The 8,729-nt window shown below is 37.4% G+C and overlaps 2 long non-coding RNA genes across 2 annotated transcripts; both read left to right on the top strand.

Moving 5' to 3' along the window:
• Positions 1 to 5,827: 5,827 nt before the first annotated feature.
• Positions 5,828 to 6,704, top strand: LOC125599807. Its single transcript, XR_007333478.1, has 3 exons — positions 5,828 to 5,951; positions 6,054 to 6,130; positions 6,672 to 6,704. It is a non-coding gene; the product is annotated as an uncharacterized LOC125599807 (long non-coding RNA).
• Positions 6,705 to 7,581, top strand: LOC125599806. The gene is made up of 3 exons (XR_007333477.1): positions 6,705 to 6,780; positions 7,257 to 7,358; positions 7,524 to 7,581. It is a non-coding gene; the product is annotated as an uncharacterized LOC125599806 (long non-coding RNA).
• The last annotated feature ends 1,148 nt before the right edge of the window (positions 7,582 to 8,729 follow it).

The raw sequence follows: 8,729 nt of genomic DNA, 5'->3' as shown, positions 1-8,729 counted from the left end.
AAACACATAGTCATTATATTCATCATATTTCCAAATATTCATATACGACACCAACATTATAGTTGAAAAAATTATGTTAGCATCATATGATATAATAAGGATAATAAAAAACTGAGTTGTATCAAAAAATTAAAAAATATATTTAGATAATATTATATCATGTGATATAATAAAGATAATAAAAATTGAATGTATCAAGAAATTAAAAGAAAATACTTAGATAATATTTTGCTTGTAAATACTATTATATTTTGTGAAAATAATATAAGGAAGCTTAAACCCAATAATTTTTTGTATTTGTAGGATTTATAATTTGATTTTGTTTTAATTTGTTTTTAAAGATAACATTTTTCTTTTATAATTTTATTTCTATAGTATCTTTAAAAACCAAAAATTAGTTTTTTTTTAAAAAGGAAAAAATACATTCAGATAACTTACAATATTTTTTTGTTTAGGATTTTAAAACTACTATTCAATAATTTAACAATATATAAATGTTAAAGTCTAGCACGTAGTGCAAGAAGGCAACCCTCGTTTGTAGTCCATATGGATGCAGATCTACCAGTTTGGTTTACAGAGTCTATATGAGTCTCGTTTGTTGCTGACAAAAAAAAATAAAAAAAAATAAATAAATGTTAAAGACTATGTACATTAATTTTCCTTTTCTAAAATCTTTAAGAAAACTAAAAAGAAATTTTCTTAATAATAATTTTTCCTTTTCTAAATTTATTTTAAATCTTTAAAAAATTGTATTATATTTTGACACATGTCACAATCTTATAAAAATTATTGACACATGTAACGATCATGTTAATTAGTAACTTTGAAGAACCAAACTTTATATAATAATATATTTATCTTATTAAAACATGAACATTAAGTAAAACTTTACATTATATGATTTTTGTAAAAAATTCTATTCTATTTTTTTTGTCATCAACAAAACAAATTTATATTGACTCTGCAAACCAAACGGGTAGCTCTGAATCCATGTGAACCACGTAAGACGGCTGAGACATTGCACTACGTGCTAGTTTATCCGCTTTTGTATTCTGCGTTTTTGATACATGAATAATCTATGAACTGAGGAAGCTTCCTTTTCAGCGCTTTAATGTCTTCTAAATAGGTAGCAAACGCCAGCTATTCTTTTGATTCTGAAACCATCTTCACCAATTGAGAACAATTCGTTGCAAATGTAACCTGATATTGACGTAGATTCATCATACATTTCATTGCCCAAATTAACGCTTCAATTTCCGTATGGAGGGGGGAAAGACTTGCCCTAGTATTTTTGCTCCCATCAAACTATCAAAACCTGGCAAAGTACTATGCCAATCTTGTCCAGAAAATTATCCTTATCCTTCCAAGAACCATCTGTAAAGCACCAACGTCCAGGGATCGACAGGATGTAAGTGGTATCTTCTTGATGTGCTGGTCTCTGTACCTTTGGAACATGTGCCTCAGCCCAAAGTTTAGATTCTTTGTCCGCTAGTTTATGTGGGTTCAATATCCAAATTACTAAACACTTTATTATTCCTTCCTTTCCAGATGTACCAAAGTATCCAAGCAAACTGATTATCATCCATCTTTGGAAGCACTCTCCAAAATAAATGATCAATATTTGTAAATAAGGAACTTGTCGGAAAATAACCAGGATTTGATGGGTACTTAGAGAGAGCCCAGGCCTGTACTGCAGGGGGACATTCGAAAAAACGTGGTTGATGGATTCCTCCAATGCTCCACATCTTTCACAAACTTTATCACCTTGTATGCCTCTTACCTGCAGATTTTCCCTAACTAGTATGCATCCTGATATCAACTGCCATAAAAAGTGCTTTATTTTTGGTGGACATCGTACTTTCCAGCAAAAATCCTTCAAAATATCTACTGAAGGTCCAAATAGTAATGGTTGCCTATATCGATCTGGGTATACTCTCTCCACATGATATCCTGACTTAACGTATATTTCCCATTTTTCGTTAAATGCCATCCATTCCTATCTTCTATCTGAGTTTTGCTTAGTGGAATGCTTTCAATAATTTTCACATCCTGAGGATCACCAAAGCATGAATTACCTGTGAATTCCACATCCGTGTTGTCTGATCTATAAGCGAGTCAATTGTAAGATTTGGGTATAAGTGCACTTGATTTTATTTGCTGGTCTCGGACGAGTGGTTGGGTATAAGTGCACCCGTTTAATTAGTCCTTTACTAACCAGAGATCTAGCCGAAACAATAATCTGCCAGCCATATGACGGCGAATATGATTTAATCGGTTCTACGAGTGAGGCGTTTTTGTAGTACCGACCTTTGAAAACTCTTGAAAATAGAGTGTTTGATTTTTCTATAAGCCTCCATAATTGTTTACCAAGCATGGCCGTGTTGAAATCCATAATATCCTTAAATCCCAGTCCACCTTCATCCTTATTTATACATACCTTATCCCATGATTTCCAATGTAAACCTCTAGTACTTTTCCCTGGGCTCCACCAAAACTGAGCTACTATAATCGTGAGTTTCTTTGCAATTGCCTTTGGAAGCCGATAGCAGGACATCACATGATTTGGTAATGCAGTAACTACTGATTTAATAATTACCTCATTCCCTCCTTTAGTAAAAAACCAAAAAATCCAACCATTGATTCTATTAGTTAACTGGTCATGCATAAAACTGAAAACTTCAATCTTATGCCCAAATTGAATTGAAGTTTTTTGAAAATTTATTAAATGACCTGAAACCGCTTCATATTCCTTTAAAATCTTGAGAATGGTTTGACATTCTTTCTTCTGTGTTTTGCAAAAGAAAAGACTATCATCCGCAAATAATAAATGAGATATCGCTGGACACGCTCGTGCTACCTTCATCCCCATTAATTATTTTTCCCGTTCTGCCTTTATTATATTTGCGATTAACGCCTCCGCACATAAAATGAATAGGTAGGGAGATAAGGGGTCTCCTTGACGTAAACCTCTTTGTGGGATTATAAGTCCTCTTGGTTAAATATTCAATAGTACTGATGATATACATTCCATCATCAACTTAATCCAATGGGGAGCAAATCCAATTTTATGAAGTAAAGCTTTAATAAAATCTCATTCCACCATATCATATGCTTTGCTCATATCTGTTTTGATTGCCATAAACTTCCCTTGAAATGCTTTATTAGTTCTTAATCCATAAAACATTTTCTGAGCTATAAGGATATTATCCGAAATTAACCGTCTCACCACAAATGTAGATTGAGTTTCGGATATAAGGGAAGGAAGATATATCTTCAACCTCTGACATAAGACCTTCGAGATGATCTTATACCCCACATCACATAGACTGATGGGCCTTAGTTCCGTCATCCTTGTTGGTCGTTCCGTCTTAGGAATCATGCAAATATTGGTGATATTTAACCTTGGATCCAGCTCTCCTGTAGTAAGGAAATTATTCACCATCTCTACCAGATCCATCTTGATAATATGCCAGGAATGCTGAAAAATTGGGCAGTCATTCCATCCGGTCCATGAGATTTTTCGGGATGCATCATAAACAGAGTTTGCCATACCTCCTCTTCCGTTTCTGGTCTCAATAACCGCTGATTCATCTGGGTAGTGATAGACGACATTACCTCATCGAAAAAACTATCAAATTCAGAAGGTGATGAAGTACGAAACAAAGTCTCAAAATACTCCATTGCAACCCTTTCAATTCCTTCATCCTTCGTAATCCAACTTCCAGCAGCATCATGTAATCCCACAATCCTGTTTCTGATTCGCCATTGTCTTGTGAGGGCATGATAAAATTGTGTATTAAGATCACCAGACGAGTACCACATGTTCTGACTCTTCTGGTGCCAATACTCCTCTTCATCTTTATAGGGTAATTTTCTAGACACCTCTAGAATATCCTCTAGTGATCGATTATTATCTGTCTGCACCTCTTCTAGAGCCTTTTGAAGCTCATTTATCTTTTCATTCCCATATGGTGGATTATTTTTCCGCCATTGAACAATTTCGTGACGACAATTACTGATCTTATTGACTATATCCGCTGTACACCCTTCATTATATTCCCTCCATCCTGAGGTTATTGAATCCATAAGTCCTTCCTGGCCAATCTATCTTTTATCAAACCGAAATTGACCTTTCCGTTTGATCACTTTATCTTCCACATACGCCACTACCGGACGGTGATCCGAGGAAACCATCCCCAAATATTCTGTATAAGAGCAAGAAAATAATGTATGCCATTCTTCGTTAGCTAGAGCACGATCAAGTTGGCATCGAACCGTCACAGCTCCTTTCCCTTTTCCCCTCCTTCCTTGCCATGAAATTTTGTTCCCTCGAGCCGGGAATTCAAGTAGTCCACTATTTCTTATCATATTATTAAAAGGATGGAAGGATTATGCACTCCTCAGTGCTCCTCCATCCTTTTCATGATTTTCTGTAATTTCATTTGTCACCAATAATGAACCACGGTTCCGATCGCGCAAGCCCATATCTCGTTAATCTTTCCCAAACTTGTTCACTTAGTTTCAGTACTGGATCTCCTTACACAAAAGTGAAAAATTGTTTTACCATGTGTCACTGCTTCCACGTCAATCATTCGGTTACTAGTATATAGAACCTTAACCTGATACTCATTATCATAAAAGAGAGCTAATCCACCACTCCTTCTTATCGGGTCCACAGTTACCAAATTATCAAATCCAAAATGTGGTTGAAAATATTGAATGAAATCCGGGTCTTGATTCGTCTCGGATAAAAATAAAAAATTCTGGTTTATACTTATACCAAATCTCACATAGATAACTTGGTCCACTTACTTCCTGCTCTTCTACAATTCCAATTTAAAACTCTCATTTAATCAAGATTGTGAATGCTCCGTAAAGCTAATATATTCGGGTATAAGGACACCCTGCTCTCCCCATTACCAGGACGCCTAAGGGCCTCCCGTTCCCCTGTCTCCCTATATGGTACCGATAATAATAAAATGACATTTGTCACTAAAACTAATGGTATACTTCGTAGCATCACTTTGCTCATATGTTTAATATCACAATCCAAGTCCCATTCACCAACCGGATCAATGTAAAGGTTTTCATCTCCATAGCAAAACTAGTGAACAGTATCTCCAATATGTACTTAAGTATAATGTGAATATTTATACACCAATCATGAAGTACTCCCGTGTGCCAAAGAACCAATATTAGTGCTGGTCGTTTCATCGACGCAGGTCCGGCGTCTGCGTCTGCGGCTTTGTTTTTCATTAAAGTTTGTTTGTTTCATCGACGCGGGTACCTGCGTCTGCGTCTGCGTCCGAACGCAGCGTCCAGCGTCAGCCGCCAAAAAAACCAGCGATCGCGACTTAAATTCCGCGTCTACTTAATCTAATTTCCGTTTTGCCCTTAACCTAATTCACTAATTACAAAAAATACCTAACCTAATAGACGCAGACGCATCCTTTCTCCGTTAGACGCATCTCTTCTCCAGCTCTCTCTCTCTCGGATCTTGATCTCCAACCCAGCTATCTCTCTCTCATCTCTCGATCTCGAACCCAGCTCTCTCTCTCTCTCTCTCTATCTCGAACCCGGCTCTCTCTCTCCATCTCTCCATCTCGAACCCAACTCATCTCATCTCGAAGCTCTCTTCTCCATGGCATCTCATCTCAAAGCTCTCTCTTCTCCATATCATCTCGAATCTTGATCTCCAACCCAGCTATCTCTCTCATCTCTCGATCTCAAACCAGCTCTCTCTCTCTCTCTCTCTCTCTCTCTCTCTCTCTCTCTCTCTCTCTCTCTCTCTCTCTCTCTCTCTCTCTCTCTCTCTCTCTCTCTCTCTCGATCTCGAACCCGACTCTCTCTCTCCATCTCTCCATCTCGAACCCAGCTCATCTCATCTCGAAGCTCTCTTCTCCATGGCATCTCATCTCAAAGCTCTCTCTTCTCCATAGCTTCTCGTTCAGGTAATTGTCTCTGTTCTAAAAAAAAAAAAAAAAAATTCTCTGTTCTAAAGCATTTTGGTTTCAAGCATCGATTATAAGTGTGTTGTGTTGTGTTTTTTTCAGCATTTGCGGCAAATAAGTGTGTTCTGTGTTCAGCCTCTTGTCTCAAGCTTCTCTCAAGCTCTCCGAAGCTTCTTAAGGTTCGTCACTGTAGCTATCATCCTCGTATAGAATCTGAAGTTGTGTTGTTTGCTTTATATATGGCTTTCTACTTCTCTTGTCTTCTTGTGTTTCTGCCTATTATTTATGACTCGGACAGGCAAAGTTGCCTCAGAGTTAAACAAACTGAAAAGCTTACGTCCTGAGCTATGTCCGTTTGTGTTGAGAAAAATATTGTTTTGTGTGTTGACTGTGTTCGCATCTGAATTTAGAAGCTATCAGATCAGATAATTTATGAAAAGCAATGAATCATATGTTGTTTCGTTGGCTCTTGTTGCTTTGATGATTAGAGAAGTTTACGTCTTCATGTATTGGCTCTTGATTTAAGTATCTCTGAGATTTAGATTGTGCTTCTTTCCCTCAAATGCGTGGTAGAGTAGTTGTGTGGGTAAAATGATCTCTCTGCACTAGCGTAGCTTGGCTTCTTTTTAGGTTTGATGAGAATGTGCCAAGGTGAAGTTCTATTCGTGATTGTAGAATGTAGAGCTCACCAACTTATTTCTCTGTGATTTAATTTTGCAGAGATCTTAGAAACGAGGCTAAGGAGCTCAATTGAACTCTGAGGAGCCTTTTCAGTTATATGACCAAGTTCTACGATGCAATCCTGGAGCATTTGAGTATGCTATCCCTGGTAAATGAAATCTTCTCATTTTTTCCCTTTTTTTGTCTGAATTGTAGGGTGTTACAGATTTTGAGAAAAAATATTGAGAAACATTTGGGAAAGAAACCTTTTAAGTTTTAGAATTTTCAGTCCGCACTTAAGATACCTTTAATGCTTGATGCTAGCAGTATCTTCCTTCCTTTCTCACCCCATTCAGCTGGTAGTGAACCTCTATGCTATGCTTAACTTGTACTGAGCTTTAATAGTTGTTTGGTTGCTCTGGGAAAACTTGTTATTGCGCCAGTGTTTGATAGAATTAATTTGGTTTTTGTTTATTATAATAATACTGTGGCTACTGATTAGTTGAGAAAAATATAAACAAGTGTTGGTATTGATGCTTAGAGTTGGTCTGTATTAAGTTTGAACTGTTTTAAAATGATTTCTTGTGTCTTTTGATGAAACTGTGTAGAGGTTGATGAATGTGTTGTGTGTTTGCTTTGTCTCAGGCTTCTCCATAGCATCTCAGGCTGTGTCTGTGTGTCTCAAGCTCACACTCTCAAGCTCACTCTCTACCACTGTTCCTCTCACTTTTTAAGATGGCAAAAGATGTAAGGCTCTCTCACACTACTCTTGCTTGTTATATGTATGGAATGGTCGTATTATGTCTTTAGGTTTTATGCTTTAGGTCGTACGGAATCTTTAGGTCGTATGCTTTAGGGTCTGTGTCTTGCTTTGTTTTTTTATGCTTTATTCTTAATTTTTGTGGGTTTTAGAATTGGCCTCCTGAGGAAACCCGGTTTTTTTTCCAACTTTCGCTGAAGAGAGAAAAAGGGAAATAGACGAGTACATCTCTGAAAAATAGGGAAACAGAACATCATAGAGCTTTTGAGCGAAGTTAAGAAGGATATGACACTTGGCCGCCTTTCAAGAACAAATACGACACCAGTAGGAAGAGATACACTAAGTTTAAGAAGTTGCTTCAGAATAGGACAGGGCCTGGGTTGATGACATGGGAAGGATTGATATGTCAGATGATGGTGGAATGAACGTGAAAAGGTCAGTTTCGCTTATATCTCTTCTGTGTTTTTTTAGACATGATTATTCAAGTTTCCATTTATATTGCTACTGATCTGATCTTACTTCTTCTACTGACTTCTGTTTCTTTATGTTATATGGAGTGTTGGGATTAGAAATCCATATGCAAAGAGATTGCTAATATGGATTTGTTGAAGAGAATCGTGGTGTAGTTGTAACTGGAGCTGAAGGATGGCGCGCTCAACATGGAAGCAAGTTTGAATTCTAGAGTGGGTGGAGATGATGGTGATGAAGCTGATTCTCAGCCAGGAGAAGAGACTCAAGCATTTGGGACAGAAACTCAGCCACAGCTCAGACAGAAACACAACGCCAAACTCAGCCAGCGGCTCAGACTCATTCCGGAAGTTCAAGAGCCAAAAGAAAGGTAAAGAAGAAAGATCTGGTTGTAGAAGCTTGTGACAAACGGACTGCAGCTCTGGAGGTGAAGAATAGGATAGCGGAACGGATGTTGGAGCGTCAAGAAGCTAGTGTGAGAATGTGTTAGAGATACTGTGCATTGCCTGGAGTGAGAGAGTGGTCTCCATTATATGAAGCAGCAATGGACATCTTATAGATAATGAAGGGCGCGAAGGGCCTTTATAACAATGAAGACGGATGAAGCGAAGATTAAGTTTCTAGAGTAGGACTAAGATCAAACGTGATGATGACTAGTATGGAGCTTAGGATATTTTGTGATCTGCTGGAACTAGTATGGAGCTTAGGATTATTTGTGATCTTGTGGGAACTAGTATGGAGTAGGATTATTTGTGATCTTGCTGGAACTCGTATTGGTGATCTGATCTTTGTATGAAACTCTGCCTTTGTGGCCTTTATACGCTACTGAACTTACTTTACCCCTACCAATGCCTTTCCTTTTTTTTCCTTTTTCTGACTTAGCTGAGAAA

The sequence above is a fragment of the Brassica napus genome, unplaced genomic scaffold (genome assembly GCF_020379485.1).
Source record: "Brassica napus cultivar Da-Ae unplaced genomic scaffold, Da-Ae ScsIHWf_1;HRSCAF=2, whole genome shotgun sequence".
In the NCBI taxonomy this organism is placed as follows: domain Eukaryota; kingdom Viridiplantae; phylum Streptophyta; class Magnoliopsida; order Brassicales; family Brassicaceae; genus Brassica; species Brassica napus.
This window is presented reverse-complemented; position numbering and strand designations above follow the sequence as displayed.